The sequence below is a fragment of the Pseudorca crassidens genome, chromosome 19, assembly GCF_039906515.1.
Source record: "Pseudorca crassidens isolate mPseCra1 chromosome 19, mPseCra1.hap1, whole genome shotgun sequence".
Lineage (NCBI taxonomy): Eukaryota > Metazoa > Chordata > Mammalia > Artiodactyla > Delphinidae > Pseudorca > Pseudorca crassidens.
The window spans coordinates 25,345,248-25,362,729 of record NC_090314.1 but is presented as its reverse complement, the minus strand read 5'-3'; the positions used below and the strand labels follow the sequence as shown (position 1 = coordinate 25,362,729).

The window sequence follows — 17,482 nt, the reverse complement described above, 5'->3', positions numbered from 1 at the left end:
GCGGGGCGGGCCTTTTGTCGGAGGGAGCTGTGGAGGGACACACCCGCACACAGGTGGCGGCGCCGGGGCTGGGCGCCGGTGGCGGCGGCCAGGTGCAGGTCGAGGGGCTCGCGGGCCGAAAGGACGGCCAGTGGGCCCGCGGCGGAGTCTGGGTCCGGGTCAGCCACCCCGGGAGCGTCTGGGGTGCGGCTGCCTTCCAGGGCCGCCTTCTGGCCGCCTGGCCGGCCGGGCCGGCGGGGTGCGCCCCCGCCGGCGCGCGCCGTGGTGGGAGGGGCCTGAGGAGGTGGGGCCTGCACCGGGGCCCGGCGGGGGCGGAGCCGGCGGCCCCCGCCGCGGGCGAGTAAAGGAGAAGGCGGGCGGAGCGGGAGGCAAAAAGCCTACAGCACCCGGTATTCCCAGGCGGTCTCCCATCCAAGTACTAACCAGGCCCGACCCTGCTTAGCTTCCGAGATCAGACGAGATCGGGCGCGTTCAGGGTGGTATGGCCGTAGACGGGGGCGGGGGGCCGCGGGCGGCCCCTTGAGGCCCAGTTTCGCTGGCGCTGGCGCCTTAACGCCAGCCTGGCGGCCAGCCCGCCCCGGCAGGGCCCCCTCGCCCGCCCAGGCAGGGGGAACGGAGGTCTCGGGTATCGGGCGGCGGCGGAGGGTTTGGCGACCACCTCCCAGCCCAGGGCGGCCGTGACCCAGCAAACCCTTCGGCGCTTGGCGCCCCGCCCAAGATCCCGCACGTCGCTCACAGGGACGTGGCCCCGGAGGCTTCAGGGCCCGGGAACCGCGGTCCCTTGGGCGTCGGCCCTGCCCGCCCACGCGGCGCTAGGCGCAGCCCGGCCGCAGCCCGGGCCGGCCCTCCTGCCCGACAGCAGCCGGCCCGAAGCCACCGGGAGCCACCATTGAGTCGCCACGGCCCCTCAGCCCCGGCAAGGCCACCCTTGCCCCCACACCCCCCCGCCGAGCTCAGGACCCCGCCCCTGGTGGCCGGCAGGCCCGGGGAAGCGGCCCCTGCCCTCGATCCCGCTCCCGCACCCGGCCGCTGTGACACGCCAGAGGGGCGGGGTGGTGGCGGGGCGGGCCTTTTGTCGGAGGGAGCTGTGGAGGGACACACCGGCACACAGGTGGTGGCCCCGGGGCTGGGCGCCGGTGGGGGCGGCCAGATGCAGGTCGAGGGGCTCGCGGGCCGAAAGGACGGCAACTGGGCCCATGGCGGAGTCTGGGTCTGGAGGGCTCTGAGCCTCCATCCGCTCTGGTGCCTCGGGTCTACCGGCCCGAAGCCTGGTAGCGCGACACCCCACCGGCCCACAGACGTAGCCTCCCCAGCTGTGCTCACAGCGAGTCCAACCGCAGCCTGCATCCCTCCACGGGACACTTGGATTACTCCAGCGATCCCCACGAGGTGCGGCACCCGGCGGCCGAATGGGCTGAGATCCTGCCCTTGCGGCGCCCTGTGGCCACCTCCGCCTCCCTCACGGTACTGGCCGAGGCCTCGGACCAGCGGGCCCCGGCTCCCAGCTCAGCGCTGCTCCTCCGCCCCTCTCACCTCCTGCCCGACATCCAGGCTACCGAGCACCCTCCACCCCCGCCCACCTTCATGCCACTCAGCCGGAACCCGGGAGGCAATGCCAACTACCAGGTGTATGACAGTCTGGTGCTGAAGCGGCAACCGCAGGAGGGCCAAGCGCGGGCCAACTCGCTGCTACCTTCCACCTCGGCCTCCAGGCCCTCTCTGCACGGGAGCCAGACTGGGAAAATGAACTTACCAGCAGCAAATGGGGGCAGGGGCAGGGGGCGGCAGGGCATGGAGAGAGGAATAAAGAGCGCCAGAGTCCAGGAAACATTGGTGGTCTGTGGCTTGGAAGCGCCACTCCTTCTGCCAGCCTGGGTCCCTGCGCTTGGCTTCCTGCAATAAGAAGCCAGTGTCCCCTTCTTGGCCTGAGGGTCCCTTTGGTTTAGTGGCCACAGTTGTGCCAGCAGGCCCCTCCTGGTCCTATACCATGCACTAAGTACATCTGCAGCTGCAGACTCCAAACCCCTGGTCTCTGGGCACCTCCTCTGTGTCTCAGCTGTCCCTGTCCACAGAGAGCCTCATACAAGAAGTTGCTTCCAAACTGGGAGGTTCCACATCTGGGCAGGTCCAGCTCCAGGCCCAGTGAAGGGCATGAAGAAGGCTGAGGCTCTGGACTCCAGCCAGGCCTTCAGCAGGCCTCTGAGGCCAAGGTCTTCCTAGTCTCAAGAGGGGCCAAGAGACGCAATGTGTCATTTGAACAAGTGAGTCAGCGGGCGGTGAGCGAATGAATGACCGCTCGAGGGGATGTATGCCGGCCACCGGGCCCTGTTTGACTGTCCAGGCTCAGCTTACCTGACCCTGGTTACCAGGGAATGCCACTCTGGGCCCTCCTTTTCATCCCCCTCCCTCACTGTGACCTCACCACCTGCCCCATTATGACCCAGTCTGGCTCCCAGTTAAAACTGGAGGGCAGAGGGCCCAGGCAGTCCTGGGACCAACGGCCATGGGTGAGCGAAACTACTACCGAGCCGAGCCGTTCACTGGCCCCATCCCCAGGAAATGCCAGGAGCAAGGATACTCAATTCTTCTGATCCCGGTCAGCTTCATCTTGCTCAACGTGGGGATCAACATGGTGACTATGGTCAGGGCAGGATCTGTGCAGCGCGGCTGGGGGAGCCCTGGGGTCTTGAAGGGGCTGAGGTGGGAGGGCTGCTGGGGTGTGACCGGACAAGGGTTGGATTTCAGGGCTCACCCTGCTCCCGGCCTCCCCCCTCCCCTTCTTCCCTCAACTCTGGAGGCATCTGAAGAGATTCTTGCGGGCACTTTTCAATCGTATTTTCCACAAAGGTGAGTGGGCGCCGGCGTGGGTTCAGGGGATGTGGGCCTGTCCCCTTTCTTCTATCCCTGCCTTGATTCTCAGCCCCTCAGGAACCCAGGCCCTGACCCATCTCGCCTTTCCCCACAGACAAGCAAGCCAGCTGTGTAGGCACCCATCGCATGTGCATGCGCTGCTCCGTGGATCCCAAGAACCTGTGCTCAAGAGTTTCTTCCCACTTCTGCCATCGCCCAAGCTTCCTGCTCGGGCAGGTAAACCACCTTGACTACTGCCTGCAGCGGGGCTCGGCGGGGGCGGAGCCGGCGGCCCCCCCGCCGCGGGCGAGTAAAGGAGAAGGCGGGCGGAGCGGGAGGCAAAAAGCCTACAGCACCCGGTATTCCCAGGCGGTCTCCCATCCAAGTACTAACCAGGCCCGACCCTGCTTAGCTTCCGAGATCAGACGAGATCGGGCGCGTTCAGGGTGGTATGGCCGTAGACGGGGGCGGGGGCCGACGGCTGCCTCTTGAGGCCCAGTTTCGCTGGCGCTGGCGCCTTAACGCCAGCCTGGCGGCCGGCCCGCCCCGGCAGGGCCCCCTCGCCCGCCCAGGCAGGGGGAACGGAGGTCTCGGGTATCGGGCGGTGGCGGAGGGTTTGGCGACCACCTCCCAGCCCAGGGCGGCCGTGACCCAGCAAACCCTTCGGCGCTTGGCGCCCCGCCCAAGATCCCGCACGTCGCTCACAGGGACGTGGCCCCGGAGGCTTCAGGGCCCGGGGCCCGCGGTCCCTTGGGCATCGGCCCTGCCCGCCCACGCGGCGCTAGGCGCAGCCCGGCCGCAGCCCGGGCCGGCCCTCCTGCCCGACAGCAGCCGGCCCGAAGCCACCGGGAGCCACCATTGAGTCGCCACGGCCCCTCAGCCCCGGCAAGGCCACCCTTGCCCCCACACCCCCACGCCGAGCTCAGGACCCCGCCCCTGGTGGCCGGCAGGCCCGGGGAAGCGGCCCCTGCCCTCGATCCCGCTCCCGCACCCGGCCGCGGTGACACGCCAGAGGGGCGGGGTGGTGGCGGGGCGGGCCTTTTGTCGGAGGGAGCTGTGGAGGGACACACCCGCACACAGGTGGCGGCGCCGGGGCTGGGCGCCGGTGGCGGCGGCCAGGTGCAGGTCGAGGGGCTCGCGGGCCGAAAGGACGGCCAGTGGGCCCGCGGCGGAGTCTGGGTCCGGGCCAGCCACCCCGGGAGCGTCTGGGGTGCGGCTGCCTTCCAGGGCCGCCTTCTGGCCGCCTGGCCGGCCGGGCCGGCGGGGTGCGCCCCCGCCGGCGCGCGCCGTGGTGGGAGGGGCCTGAGGAGGTGGGGCCTGCAGCGGGGCCCGGCGGGGGCGGAGCCGGCGGCCCCCGCCGCGGGCGAGTAAAGGAGAAGGCGGGCGGAGCGGGAGGCAAAAAGCCTACAGCACCCGGTATTCCCAGGCGGTCTCCCATCCAAGTACTAACCAGGCCCGACCCTGCTTAGCTTCCGAGATCAGACGAGATCGGGCGCGTTCAGGGTGGTATGGCCGTAGACGGGAGCGGGGGGCCGCGGGCGGCCCCTTGAGGCCCAGTTTCGCTGGCGCTGGCGCCTTAACGCCAGCCTGGCGGCCAGCCCGCCCCGGCAGGGCCCCCTCGCCCGCCCAGGCAGGGGGAACGGAGGTCTCGGGTATCGGGCGGCGGCGGAGGGTTTGGCGACCACCTCCCAGCCCAGGGCGGCCGTGACCCAGCAAACCCTTCGGCGCTTGGCGCCCCGCCCAAGATCCCGCACGTCGCTCACAGGGACGTGGCCCCGGAGGCTTCAGGGCCCGGGAACCGCGGTCCCTTGGGCGTCGGCCCTGCCCGCCCACGCGGCGCTAGGCGCAGCCCGGCCGCAGCCCGGGCCGGCCCTCCTGCCCGACAGCAGCCGGCCCGAAGCCACCGGGAGCCACCATTGAGTCGCCACGGCCCCTCAGCCCCGGCAAGGCCACCCTTGCCCCCACACCCCCCCGCCGAGCTCAGGACCCCGCCCCTGGTGGCCGGCAGGCCCGGGGAAGCGGCCCCTGCCCTCGATCCCGCTCCCGCACCCGGCCGCGGTGACACGCCAGAGGGGCGGGGTGGTGGCGGGGCGGGCCTTTTGTCGGAGGGAGCTGTGGAGGGACACACCGGCACACAGGTGGTGGCGCCGGGGCTGGGTGCCGGTGGGGGCGGCCAGATGCAGGTCGAGGGGCTCGCGGGCCGAAAGGACGGCAACTGGGCCCATGGCGGAGTCTGGGTCTGGAGGGCTCTGAGCCTCCATCCGCTCTGGTGCCTCGGGTCTACCGGCCCGAAGCCTGGTAGCGCGACACCCCACCGGCCCACAGACGTAGCCTCCCCAGCTGTGCTCACAGCGAGTCCAACCGCAGCCTGCATCCCTCCACGGGACACTTGGATTACTCCCGCGATCCCCACGAGGTGCGGCACCCGGCGGCCGAATGGGCTGAGATCCTGCCCTTGCGGCGCCCTGTGGCCACCTCCGCCTCCCTCACGGTACTGGCCGAGGCCTCGGACCAGCGGGCCCCGGCTCCCAGCTCAGCGCTGCTCCTCCGCCCCTCTCACCTCCTGCCCGACATCCAGGCTACCGAGCACCCTCCACCCCCGCCCACCTTCATGCCACTCAGCCGGAACCCGGGAGGCAATGCCAACTACCAGGTGTATGACAGTCTGGTGCTGAAGCGGCAACCGCAGGAGGGCCAAGCGCGGGCCAACTCGCTGCTACCTTCCACCTCGGCCTCCAGGCCCTCTCTGCACGGGAGCCAGACTGGGAAAATGAACTTACCAGCAGCAAATGGGGGCAGGGGCAGGGGGCGGCAGGGCATGGAGAGAGGAATAAAGAGCGCCAGAGTCCAGGAAACATTGGTGGTCTGTGGCTTGGAAGCGCCACTCCTTCTGCCAGCCTGGGTCCCTGCGCTTGGCTTCCTGCAATAAGAAGCCAGTGTCCCCTTCTTGGCCTGAGGGTCCCTTTGGTTTAGTGGCCACAGTTGTGCCAGCAGGCCCCTCCTGGTCCTATACCATGCACTAAGTACATCTGCAGCTGCAGACTCCAAACCCCTGGTCTCTGGGCACCTCCTCTGTGTCTCAGCTGTCCCTGTCCACAGAGAGCCTCATACAAGAAGTTGCTTCCAAACTGGGAGGTTCCACATCTGGGCAGGTCCAGCTCCAGGCCCAGTGAAGGGCATGAAGAAGGCTGAGGCTCTGGACTCCAGCCAGGCCTTCAGCAGGCCTCTGAGGCCAAGGTCTTCCTAGTCTCAAGAGGGGCCAAGAGACGCAATGTGTCATTTGAACAAGTGAGTCAGCGGGCGGTGAGCGAATGAATGACCGCTCGAGGGGATGTATGCCGGCCACCGGGCCCTGTTTGACTGTCCAGGCTCAGCTTACCTGACCCTGGTTACCAGGGAATGCCACTCTGGGCCCTCCTTTTCATCCCCCTCCCTCACTGTGACCTCACCACCTGCCCCATTATGACCCAGTCTGGCTCCCAGTTAAAACTGGAGGGCAGAGGGCCCAGGCAGTCCTGGGACCAACGGCCATGGGTGAGCGAAACTACTACCGAGCCGAGCCGTTCACTGGCCCCATCCCCAGGAAATGCCAGGAGCAAGGATACTCAATTCTTCTGATCCCGGTCAGCTTCATCTTGCTCAACGTGGGGATCAACATGGTGACTATGGTCAGGGCAGGATCTGTGCAGCGCGGCTGGGGGAGCCCTGGGGTCTTGAAGGGGCTGAGGTGGGAGGGCTGCTGGGGTGTGACCGGACAAGGGTTGGATTTCAGGGCTCACCCTGCTCCCGGCCTCCCCCCTCCCCTTCTTCCCTCAACTCTGGAGGCATCTGAAGAGATTCTTGCGGGCACTTTTCAATCGTATTTTCCACAAAGGTGAGTGGGCGCCGGCGTGGGTTCAGGGGATGTGGGCCTGTCCCCTTTCTTCTATCCCTGCCTTGATTCTCAGCCCCTCAGGAACCCAGGCCCTGACCCATCTCGCCTTTCCCCACAGACAAGCAAGCCAGCTGTGTAGGCACCCATCGCATGTGCATGCGCTGCTCCGTGGATCCCAAGAACCTGTGCTCAAGAGTTTCTTCCCACTTCTGCCATCGCCCAAGCTTCCTGCTCGGGCAGGTAAACCACCTTGACTACTGCCTGCAGCGGGGCTCGGCGGGGGCGGAGCCGGCGGCCCCCCCGCCGCGGGCGAGTAAAGGAGAAGGCGGGCGGAGCGGGAGGCAAAAAGCCTACAGCACCCGGTATTCCCAGGCGGTCTCCCATCCAAGTACTAACCAGGCCCGACCCTGCTTAGCTTCCGAGATCAGACGAGATCGGGCGCGTTCAGGGTGGTATGGCCGTAGACGGGGGCAGGGGCCGACGGCTGCCTCTTGAGGCCCAGTTTCGCTGGCGCTGGCGCCTTAACGCCAGCCTGGCGGCCGGCCCGCCCCGGCAGGGCCCCCTCGCCCGCCCAGGCAGGGGGAACGGAGGTCTCGGGTATCGGGCGGTGGCGGAGGGTTTGGCGACCACCTCCCAGCCCAGGGCGGCCGTGACCCAGCAAACCCTTCGGCGCTTGGCGCCCCGCCCAAGATCCCGCACGTCGCTCACAGGGACGTGGCCCCGGAGGCTTCAGGGCCCGGGGCCCGCGGTCCCTTGGGCATCGGCCCTGCCCGCCCACGCGGCGCTAGGCGCAGCCCGGCCGCAGCCCGGGCCGGCCCTCCTGCCCGACAGCAGCCGGCCCGAAGCCACCGGGAGCCACCATTGAGTCGCCACGGCCCCTCAGCCCCGGCAAGGCCACCCTTGCCCCCACACCCCCACGCCGAGCTCAGGACCCCGCCCCTGGTGGCCGGCAGGCCCGGGGAAGCGGCCCCTGCCCTCGATCCCGCTCCCGCACCCGGCCGCGGTGACACGCCAGAGGGGCGGGGTGGTGGCGGGGCGGGCCTTTTGTCGGAGGGAGCTGTGGAGGGACACACCCGCACACAGGTGGCGGCGCCGGGGCTGGGCGCCGGTGGCGGCGGCCAGGTGCAGGTCGAGGGGCTCGCGGGCCGAAAGGACGGCCAGTGGGCCCGCGGCGGAGTCTGGGTCCGGGCCAGCCACCCCGGGAGCGTCTGGGGTGCGGCTGCCTTCCAGGGCCGCCTTCTGGCCGCCTGGCCGGCCGGGCCGGCGGGGTGCGCCCCCGCCGGCGCGCGCCGTGGTGGGAGGGGCCTGAGGAGGTGGGGCCTGCAGCGGGGCCCGGCGGGGGCGGAGCCGGCGGCCCCCGCCGCGGGCGAGTAAAGGAGAAGGCGGGCGGAGCGGGAGGCAAAAAGCCTACAGCACCCGGTATTCCCAGGCGGTCTCCCATCCAAGTACTAACCAGGCCCGACCCTGCTTAGCTTCCGAGATCAGACGAGATCGGGCGCGTTCAGGGTGGTATGGCCGTAGACGGGGGCGGGGGGCCGCGGGCGGCCCCTTGAGGCCCAGTTTCGCTGGCGCTGGCGCCTTAACGCCAGCCTGGCGGCCAGCCCGCCCCGGCAGGGCCCCCTCGCCCGCCCAGGCAGGGGGAACGGAGGTCTCGGGTATCGGGCGGCGGCGGAGGGTTTGGCGACCACCTCCCAGCCCAGGGCGGCCGTGACCCAGCAAACCCTTCGGCGCTTGGCGCCCCGCCCAAGATCCCGCACGTCGCTCACAGGGACGTGGCCCCGGAGGCTTCAGGGCCCGGGAACCGCGGTCCCTTGGGCGTCGGCCCTGCCCGCCCACGCGGCGCTAGGCGCAGCCCGGCCGCAGCCCGGGCCGGCCCTCCTGCCCGACAGCAGCCGGCCCGAAGCCACCGGGAGCCACCATTGAGTCGCCACGGCCCCTCAGCCCCGGCAAGGCCACCCTTGCCCCCACACCCCCCCGCCGAGCTCAGGACCCCGCCCCTGGTGGCCGGCAGGCCCGGGGAAGCGGCCCCTGCCCTCGATCCCGCTCCCGCACCCGGCCGCGGTGACACGCCAGAGGGGCGGGGTGGTGGCGGGGCGGGCCTTTTGTCGGAGGGAGCTGTGGAGGGACACACCGGCACACAGGTGGTGGCGCCGGGGCTGGGTGCCGGTGGGGGCGGCCAGATGCAGGTCGAGGGGCTCGCGGGCCGAAAGGACGGCAACTGGGCCCATGGCGGAGTCTGGGTCTGGAGGGCTCTGAGCCTCCATCCGCTCTGGTGCCTCGGGTCTACCGGCCCGAAGCCTGGTAGCGCGACACCCCACCGGCCCACAGACGTAGCCTCCCCAGCTGTGCTCACAGCGAGTCCAACCGCAGCCTGCATCCCTCCACGGGACACTTGGATTACTCCCGCGATCCCCACGAGGTGCGGCACCCGGCGGCCGAATGGGCTGAGATCCTGCCCTTGCGGCGCCCTGTGGCCACCTCCGCCTCCCTCACGGTACTGGCCGAGGCCTCGGACCAGCGGGCCCCGGCTCCCAGCTCAGCGCTGCTCCTCCGCCCCTCTCACCTCCTGCCCGACATCCAGGCTACCGAGCACCCTCCACCCCCGCCCACCTTCATGCCACTCAGCCGGAACCCGGGAGGCAATGCCAACTACCAGGTGTATGACAGTCTGGTGCTGAAGCGGCAACCGCAGGAGGGCCAAGCGCGGGCCAACTCGCTGCTACCTTCCACCTCGGCCTCCAGGCCCTCTCTGCACGGGAGCCAGACTGGGAAAATGAACTTACCAGCAGCAAATGGGGGCAGGGGCAGGGGGCGGCAGGGCATGGAGAGAGGAATAAAGAGCGCCAGAGTCCAGGAAACATTGGTGGTCTGTGGCTTGGAAGCGCCACTCCTTCTGCCAGCCTGGGTCCCTGCGCTTGGCTTCCTGCAATAAGAAGCCAGTGTCCCCTTCTTGGCCTGAGGGTCCCTTTGGTTTAGTGGCCACAGTTGTGCCAGCAGGCCCCTCCTGGTCCTATACCATGCACTAAGTACATCTGCAGCTGCAGACTCCAAACCCCTGGTCTCTGGGCACCTCCTCTGTGTCTCAGCTGTCCCTGTCCACAGAGAGCCTCATACAAGAAGTTGCTTCCAAACTGGGAGGTTCCACATCTGGGCAGGTCCAGCTCCAGGCCCAGTGAAGGGCATGAAGAAGGCTGAGGCTCTGGACTCCAGCCAGGCCTTCAGCAGGCCTCTGAGGCCAAGGTCTTCCTAGTCTCAAGAGGGGCCAAGAGACGCAATGTGTCATTTGAACAAGTGAGTCAGCGGGCGGTGAGCGAATGAATGACCGCTCGAGGGGATGTATGCCGGCCACCGGGCCCTGTTTGACTGTCCAGGCTCAGCTTACCTGACCCTGGTTACCAGGGAATGCCACTCTGGGCCCTCCTTTTCATCCCCCTCCCTCACTGTGACCTCACCACCTGCCCCATTATGACCCAGTCTGGCTCCCAGTTAAAACTGGAGGGCAGAGGGCCCAGGCAGTCCTGGGACCAACGGCCATGGGTGAGCGAAACTACTACCGAGCCGAGCCGTTCACTGGCCCCATCCCCAGGAAATGCCAGGAGCAAGGATACTCAATTCTTCTGATCCCGGTCAGCTTCATCTTGCTCAACGTGGGGATCAACATGGTGACTATGGTCAGGGCAGGATCTGTGCAGCGCGGCTGGGGGAGCCCTGGGGTCTTGAAGGGGCTGAGGTGGGAGGGCTGCTGGGGTGTGACCGGACAAGGGTTGGATTTCAGGGCTCACCCTGCTCCCGGCCTCCCCCCTCCCCTTCTTCCCTCAACTCTGGAGGCATCTGAAGAGATTCTTGCGGGCACTTTTCAATCGTATTTTCCACAAAGGTGAGTGGGCGCCGGCGTGGGTTCAGGGGATGTGGGCCTGTCCCCTTTCTTCTATCCCTGCCTTGATTCTCAGCCCCTCAGGAACCCAGGCCCTGACCCATCTCGCCTTTCCCCACAGACAAGCAAGCCAGCTGTGTAGGCACCCATCGCATGTGCATGCGCTGCTCCGTGGATCCCAAGAACCTGTGCTCAAGAGTTTCTTCCCACTTCTGCCATCGCCCAAGCTTCCTGCTCGGGCAGGTAAACCACCTTGACTACTGCCTGCAGCGGGGCTCGGCGGGGGCGGAGCCGGCGGCCCCCCCGCCGCGGGCGAGTAAAGGAGAAGGCGGGCGGAGCGGGAGGCAAAAAGCCTACAGCACCCGGTATTCCCAGGCGGTCTCCCATCCAAGTACTAACCAGGCCCGACCCTGCTTAGCTTCCGAGATCAGACGAGATCGGGCGCGTTCAGGGTGGTATGGCCGTAGACGGGGGCAGGGGCCGACGGCTGCCTCTTGAGGCCCAGTTTCGCTGGCGCTGGCGCCTTAACGCCAGCCTGGCGGCCGGCCCGCCCCGGCAGGGCCCCCTCGCCCGCCCAGGCAGGGGGAACGGAGGTCTCGGGTATCGGGCGGTGGCGGAGGGTTTGGCGACCACCTCCCAGCCCAGGGCGGCCGTGACCCAGCAAACCCTTCGGCGCTTGGCGCCCCGCCCAAGATCCCGCACGTCGCTCACAGGGACGTGGCCCCGGAGGCTTCAGGGCCCGGGGCCCGCGGTCCCTTGGGCATCGGCCCTGCCCGCCCACGCGGCGCTAGGCGCAGCCCGGCCGCAGCCCGGGCCGGCCCTCCTGCCCGACAGCAGCCGGCCCGAAGCCACCGGGAGCCACCATTGAGTCGCCACGGCCCCTCAGCCCCGGCAAGGCCACCCTTGCCCCCACACCCCCACGCCGAGCTCAGGACCCCGCCCCTGGTGGCCGGCAGGCCCGGGGAAGCGGCCCCTGCCCTCGATCCCGCTCCCGCACCCGGCCGCGGTGACACGCCAGAGGGGCGGGGTGGTGGCGGGGCGGGCCTTTTGTCGGAGGGAGCTGTGGAGGGACACACCCGCACACAGGTGGCGGCGCCGGGGCTGGGCGCCGGTGGCGGCGGCCAGGTGCAGGTCGAGGGGCTCGCGGGCCGAAAGGACGGCCAGTGGGCCCGCGGCGGAGTCTGGGTCCGGGCCAGCCACCCCGGGAGCGTCTGGGGTGCGGCTGCCTTCCAGGGCCGCCTTCTGGCCGCCTGGCCGGCCGGGCCGGCGGGGTGCGCCCCCGCCGGCGCGCGCCGTGGTGGGAGGGGCCTGAGGAGGTGGGGCCTGCAGCGGGGCCCGGCGGGGGCGGAGCCGGCGGCCCCCGCCGCGGGCGAGTAAAGGAGAAGGCGGGCGGAGCGGGAGGCAAAAAGCCTACAGCACCCGGTATTCCCAGGCGGTCTCCCATCCAAGTACTAACCAGGCCCGACCCTGCTTAGCTTCCGAGATCAGACGAGATCGGGCGCGTTCAGGGTGGTATGGCCGTAGACGGGGGCGGGGGGCCGCGGGCGGCCCCTTGAGGCCCAGTTTCGCTGGCGCTGGCGCCTTAACGCCAGCCTGGCGGCCGGCCCGCCCCGGCAGGGCCCCCTCGCCCGCCCAGGCAGGGGGAACGGAGGTCTCGGGTATCGGGCGGCGGCGGAGGGTTTGGCGACCACCTCCCAGCCCAGGGCGGCCGTGACCCAGCAAACCCTTCGGCGCTTGGCGCCCCGCCCAAGATCCCGCACGTCGCTCACAGGGACGTGGCCCCGGAGGCTTCAGGGCCCGGGAACCGCGGTCCCTTGGGCGTCGGCCCTGCCCGCCCACGCGGCGCTAGGCGCAGCCCGGCCGCAGCCCGGGCCGGCCCTCCTGCCCGACAGCAGCCGGCCCGAAGCCACCGGGAGCCACCATTGAGTCGCCACGGCCCCTCAGCCCCGGCAAGGCCACCCTTGCCCCCACACCCCCCCGCCGAGCTCAGGACCCCGCCCCTGGTGGCCGGCAGGCCCGGGGAAGCGGCCCCTGCCCTCGATCCCGCTCCCGCACCCGGCCGCGGTGACACGCCAGAGGGGCGGGGTGGTGGCGGGGCGGGCCTTTTGTCGGAGGGAGCTGTGGAGGGACACACCGGCACACAGGTGGTGGCGCCGGGGCTGGGTGCCGGTGGGGGCGGCCAGATGCAGGTCGAGGGGCTCGCGGGCCGAAAGGACGGCAACTGGGCCCATGGCGGAGTCTGGGTCTGGAGGGCTCTGAGCCTCCATCCGCTCTGGTGCCTCGGGTCTACCGGCCCGAAGCCTGGTAGCGCGACACCCCACCGGCCCACAGACGTAGCCTCCCCAGCTGTGCTCACAGCGAGTCCAACCGCAGCCTGCATCCCTCCACGGGACACTTGGATTACTCCCGCGATCCCCACGAGGTGCGGCACCCGGCGGCCGAATGGGCTGAGATCCTGCCCTTGCGGCGCCCTGTGGCCACCTCCGCCTCCCTCACGGTACTGGCCGAGGCCTCGGACCAGCGGGCCCCGGCTCCCAGCTCAGCGCTGCTCCTCCGCCCCTCTCACCTCCTGCCCGACATCCAGGCTACCGAGCACCCTCCACCCCCGCCCACCTTCATGCCACTCAGCCGGAACCCGGGAGGCAATGCCAACTACCAGGTGTATGACAGTCTGGTGCTGAAGCGGCAACCGCAGGAGGGCCAAGCGCGGGCCAACTCGCTGCTACCTTCCACCTCGGCCTCCAGGCCCTCTCTGCACGGGAGCCAGACTGGGAAAATGAACTTACCAGCAGCAAATGGGGGCAGGGGCAGGGGGCGGCAGGGCATGGAGAGAGGAATAAAGAGCGCCAGAGTCCAGGAAACATTGGTGGTCTGTGGCTTGGAAGCGCCACTCCTTCTGCCAGCCTGGGTCCCTGCGCTTGGCTTCCTGCAATAAGAAGCCAGTGTCCCCTTCTTGGCCTGAGGGTCCCTTTGGTTTAGTGGCCACAGCTCTGCCAGCAGGCCCCTCCTGGTCCTATACCATGCACTAAGTACATCTGCAGCTGCAGACTCCAAACCCCTGGTCTCTGGGCACCTCCTCTGTGTCTCAGCTGTCCCTGTCCACAGAGAGCCTCATACAAGAAGTTGCTTCCAAACTGGGAGGTTCCACATCTGGGCAGGTCCAGCTCCAGGCCCAGTGAAGGGCATGAAGAAGGCTGAGGCTCTGGACTCCAGCCAGGCCTTCAGCAGGCCTCTGAGGCCAAGGTCTTCCTAGTCTCAAGAGGGGCCAAGAGACGCAATGTGTCATTTGAACAAGTGAGTCAGCGGGCGGTGAGCGAATGAATGACCGCTCGAGGGGATGTATGCCGGCCACCGGGCCCTGTTTGACTGTCCAGGCTCAGCTTACCTGACCCTGGTTACCAGGGAATGCCACTCTGGGCCCTCCTTTTCATCCCCCTCCCTCACTGTGACCTCACCACCTGCCCCATTATGACCCAGTCTGGCTCCCAGTTAAAACTGGAGGGCAGAGGGCCCAGGCAGTCCTGGGACCAACGGCCATGGGTGAGCGAAACTACTACCGAGCCGAGCCGTTCACTGGCCCCATCCCCAGGAAATGCCAGGAGCAAGGATACTCAATTCTTCTGATCCCGGTCAGCTTCATCTTGCTCAACGTGGGGATCAACATGGTGGACTATGGTCAGGGCAGGATCTGTGCAGCGCGGCTGGGGGAGCCCTGGGGTCTTGAAGGGGCTGAGGTGGGAGGGCTGCTGGGGTGTGACCGGACAAGGGTTGGATTTCAGGGCTCACCCTGCTCCCGGCCTCCCCCCTCCCCTTCTTCCCTCAACTCTGGAGGCATCTGAAGAGATTCTTGCGGGCACTTTTCAATCGTATTTTCCACAAAGGTGAGTGGGCGCCGGCGTGGGTTCAGGGGATGTGGGCCTGTCCCCTTTCTTCTATCCCTGCCTTGATTCTCAGCCCCTCAGGAACCCAGGCCCTGACCCATCTCGCCTTTCCCCCACAGACAAGCAAGCCAGCTGTGTAGGCACCCATCGCATGTGCATGCGCTGCTCCGTGGATCCCAAGAACCTGTGCTCAAGAGTTTCTTCCCACTTCTGCCATCGCCCAAGCTTCCTGCTCGGGCAGGTAAACCACCTTGACTACTGCCTGCAGCGGGGCTCGGCGGGGGCGGAGCCGGCGGCCCCCCCCGCCGCGGGCGAGTAAAGGAGAAGGCGGGCGGAGCGGGAGGCAAAAAGCCTACAGCACCCGGTATTCCCAGGCGGTCTCCCATCCAAGTACTAACCAGGCCCGACCCTGCTTAGCTTCCGAGATCAGACGAGATCGGGCGCGTTCAGGGTGGTATGGCCGTAGACGGGGGCAGGGGCCGACGGCTGCCTCTTGAGGCCCAGTTTCGCTGGCGCTGGCGCCTTAACGCCAGCCTGGCGGCCGGCCCGCCCCGGCAGGGCCCCCTCGCCCGCCCAGGCAGGGGGAACGGAGGTCTCGGGTATCGGGCGGTGGCGGAGGGTTTGGCGACCACCTCCCAGCCCAGGGCGGCCGTGACCCAGCAAACCCTTCGGCGCTTGGCGCCCCGCCCAAGATCCCGCACGTCGCTCACAGGGACGTGGCCCCGGAGGCTTCAGGGCCCGGGGCCCGCGGTCCCTTGGGCATCGGCCCTGCCCGCCCACGCGGCGCTAGGCGCAGCCCGGCCGCAGCCCGGGCCGGCCCTCCTGCCCGACAGCAGCCGGCCCGAAGCCACCGGGAGCCACCATTGAGTCGCCACGGCCCCTCAGCCCCGGCAAGGCCACCCTTGCCCCCACACCCCCACGCCGAGCTCAGGACCCCGCCCCCTGGTGGCCGGCAGGCCCGGGGAAGCGGCCCCTGCCCTCGATCCCGCTCCCGCAACCCGGCCGCGGTGACACGCCAGAGGGGCGGGGTGGTGGCGGGGCGGGCCTTTTGTCGGAGGGAGCTGTGGAGGGACACACCCGCACACAGGTGGCGGCGCCGGGGCTGGGCGCCGGTGGCGGCGGGCCAGGTGCAGGTCGAGGGGCTCGCGGGCCGAAAGGACGGCCAGTGGGCCCGCGGCGGAGTCTGGGTCCGGGCCAGCCACCCCGGGAGCGTCTGGGGGTGCGGCTGCCTTCCAGGGCCGCCTTCTGGCCGCCTGGCCGCCGGGCCGGCGGGGTGCGCCCCCGCCGGCCGTGGTGGGAGGGGCCTGAGGAGGTGGGGCCTGCAGCGGGGCCCGGCGGGGGCGGAGCCGGCGGCCCCCGCCGCGGGCGAGTAAAGGAGAAGGCGGGCGGAGCGGGAGGCAAAAAGCCTACAGCACCCGGTATTCCCAGGCGGTCTCCCATCCAAGTACTAACCAGGCCCGACCCTGCTTAGCTTCCGAGATCAGACGAGATCGGGCGCGTTCAGGGTGGTATGGCCGTAGACGGGGGCGGGGGGCCGCGGGCGGCCCCTTGAGGCCCAGTTTCGCTGGCGCTGGCGCCTTAACGCCAGCCTGGCGGCCAGCCCGCCCCGGCAGGGCCCCCTCGCCCGCCCAGGCAGGGGGAACGGAGGTCTCGGGTATCGGGCGGCGGCGGAGGGTTTGGCGACCACCTCCCAGCCCAGGGCGGCCGTGACCCAGCAAACCCTTCGGCGCTTGGCGCCCCGCCCAAGATCCCGCACGTCGCTCACAGGGACGTGGCCCCGGAGGCTTCAGGGCCCGGGAACCGCGGTCCCTTGGGCGTCGGCCCTGCCCGCCCACGCGGCGCTAGGCGCAGCCCGGCCGCAGCCCGGGCCGGCCCTCCTGCCCGACAGCAGCCGGCCCGAAGCCACCGGGAGCCACCATTGAGTCGCCACGGCCCCTCAGCCCCGGCAAGGCCACCCTTGCCCCCACACCCCCCCGCCGAGCTCAGGACCCCGCCCCTGGTGGCCGGCAGGCCCGGGGAAGCGGCCCCTGCCCTCGATCCCGCTCCCGCACCCGGCCGCGGTGACACGCCAGAGGGGCGGGGTGGTGGCGGGGCGGGCCTTTTGTCGGAGGGAGCTGTGGAGGGACACACCGGCACACAGGTGGTGGCGCCGGGGCTGGGTGCCGGTGGGGGCGGCCAGATGCAGGTCGAGGGGCTCGCGGGCCGAAAGGACGGCAACTGGGCCCATGGCGGAGTCTGGGTCTGGAGGGCTCTGAGCCTCCATCCGCTCTGGTGCCTCGGGTCTACCGGCCCGAAGCCTGGTAGCGCGACACCCCACCGGCCCACAGACGTAGCCTCCCCAGCTGTGCTCACAGCGAGTCCAACCGCAGCCTGCATCCCTCCACGGGACACTTGGATTACTCCCGCGATCCCCACGAGGTGCGGCACCCGGCGGCCGAATGGGCTGAGATCCTGCCCTTGCGGCGCCCTGTGGCCACCTCCGCCTCCCTCACGGTACTGGCCGAGGCCTCGGACCAGCGGGCCCCGGCTCCCAGCTCAGCGCTGCTCCTCCGCCCCTCTCACCTCCTGCCCGACATCCAGGCTACCGAGCACCCTCCACCCCCGCCCACCTTCATGCCACTCAGCCGGAACCCGGGAGGCAATGCCAACTACCAGGTGTATGACAGTCTGGTGCTGAAGCGGCAACCGCAGGAGGGCCAAGCGCGGGCCAACTCGCTGCTACCTTCCACCTCGGCCTCCAGGCCCTCTCTGCACGGGAGCCAGACTGGGAAAATGAACTTACCAGCAGCAAATGGGGGCAGGGGCAGGGGGCGGCAGGGCATGGAGAGAGGAATAAAGAGCGCCAGAGTCCAGGAAACATTGGTGGTCTGTGGCTTGGAAGCGCCACTCCTTCTGCCAGCCTGGGTCCCTGCGCTTGGCTTCCTGCAATAAGAAGCCAGTGTCCCCTTCTTGGCCTGAGGGTCCCTTTGGTTTAGTGGCCACAGTTGTGCCAGCAGGCCCCTC

The 17,482-nt window shown here is 69.4% G+C and overlaps 9 non-coding genes across 9 annotated transcripts; all 9 read right to left on the bottom strand.

The window, feature by feature from the left end:
- Nucleotides 1–374: 374 nt before the first annotated feature.
- LOC137213487 (5S ribosomal RNA) lies at nucleotides 375–493 on the bottom strand. The gene has a single exon (XR_010938126.1). It is a non-coding gene; the product is annotated as a 5S ribosomal RNA (ribosomal RNA).
- Nucleotides 494–3,194: 2,701 nt separating this feature from the next.
- On the bottom strand, nucleotides 3,195–3,313 carry LOC137213486 (5S ribosomal RNA). Its single transcript, XR_010938125.1, has one exon. It is a non-coding gene; the product is annotated as a 5S ribosomal RNA (ribosomal RNA).
- Nucleotides 3,314–4,251: 938 nt separating this feature from the next.
- On the bottom strand, nucleotides 4,252–4,370 carry LOC137213485 (5S ribosomal RNA). The gene has a single exon (XR_010938124.1). It is a non-coding gene; the product is annotated as a 5S ribosomal RNA (ribosomal RNA).
- A 2,701-nt stretch (nucleotides 4,371–7,071) lies between these two features.
- On the bottom strand, nucleotides 7,072–7,190 carry LOC137213484 (5S ribosomal RNA). Its single transcript, XR_010938123.1, has one exon. It is a non-coding gene; the product is annotated as a 5S ribosomal RNA (ribosomal RNA).
- A 938-nt stretch (nucleotides 7,191–8,128) lies between these two features.
- LOC137213483 (5S ribosomal RNA) lies at nucleotides 8,129–8,247 on the bottom strand. Its single transcript, XR_010938122.1, has one exon. It is a non-coding gene; the product is annotated as a 5S ribosomal RNA (ribosomal RNA).
- Nucleotides 8,248–10,948: 2,701 nt separating this feature from the next.
- LOC137213482 (5S ribosomal RNA) lies at nucleotides 10,949–11,067 on the bottom strand. Its single transcript, XR_010938121.1, has one exon. It is a non-coding gene; the product is annotated as a 5S ribosomal RNA (ribosomal RNA).
- A 938-nt stretch (nucleotides 11,068–12,005) lies between these two features.
- LOC137213481 (5S ribosomal RNA) lies at nucleotides 12,006–12,124 on the bottom strand. Its single transcript, XR_010938120.1, has one exon. It is a non-coding gene; the product is annotated as a 5S ribosomal RNA (ribosomal RNA).
- A 2,704-nt stretch (nucleotides 12,125–14,828) lies between these two features.
- On the bottom strand, nucleotides 14,829–14,947 carry LOC137213480 (5S ribosomal RNA). The gene has a single exon (XR_010938119.1). It is a non-coding gene; the product is annotated as a 5S ribosomal RNA (ribosomal RNA).
- A 935-nt stretch (nucleotides 14,948–15,882) lies between these two features.
- LOC137213479 (5S ribosomal RNA) lies at nucleotides 15,883–16,001 on the bottom strand. Its single transcript, XR_010938118.1, has one exon. It is a non-coding gene; the product is annotated as a 5S ribosomal RNA (ribosomal RNA).
- Between the last annotated feature and the right edge of the window lie 1,481 nt (nucleotides 16,002–17,482).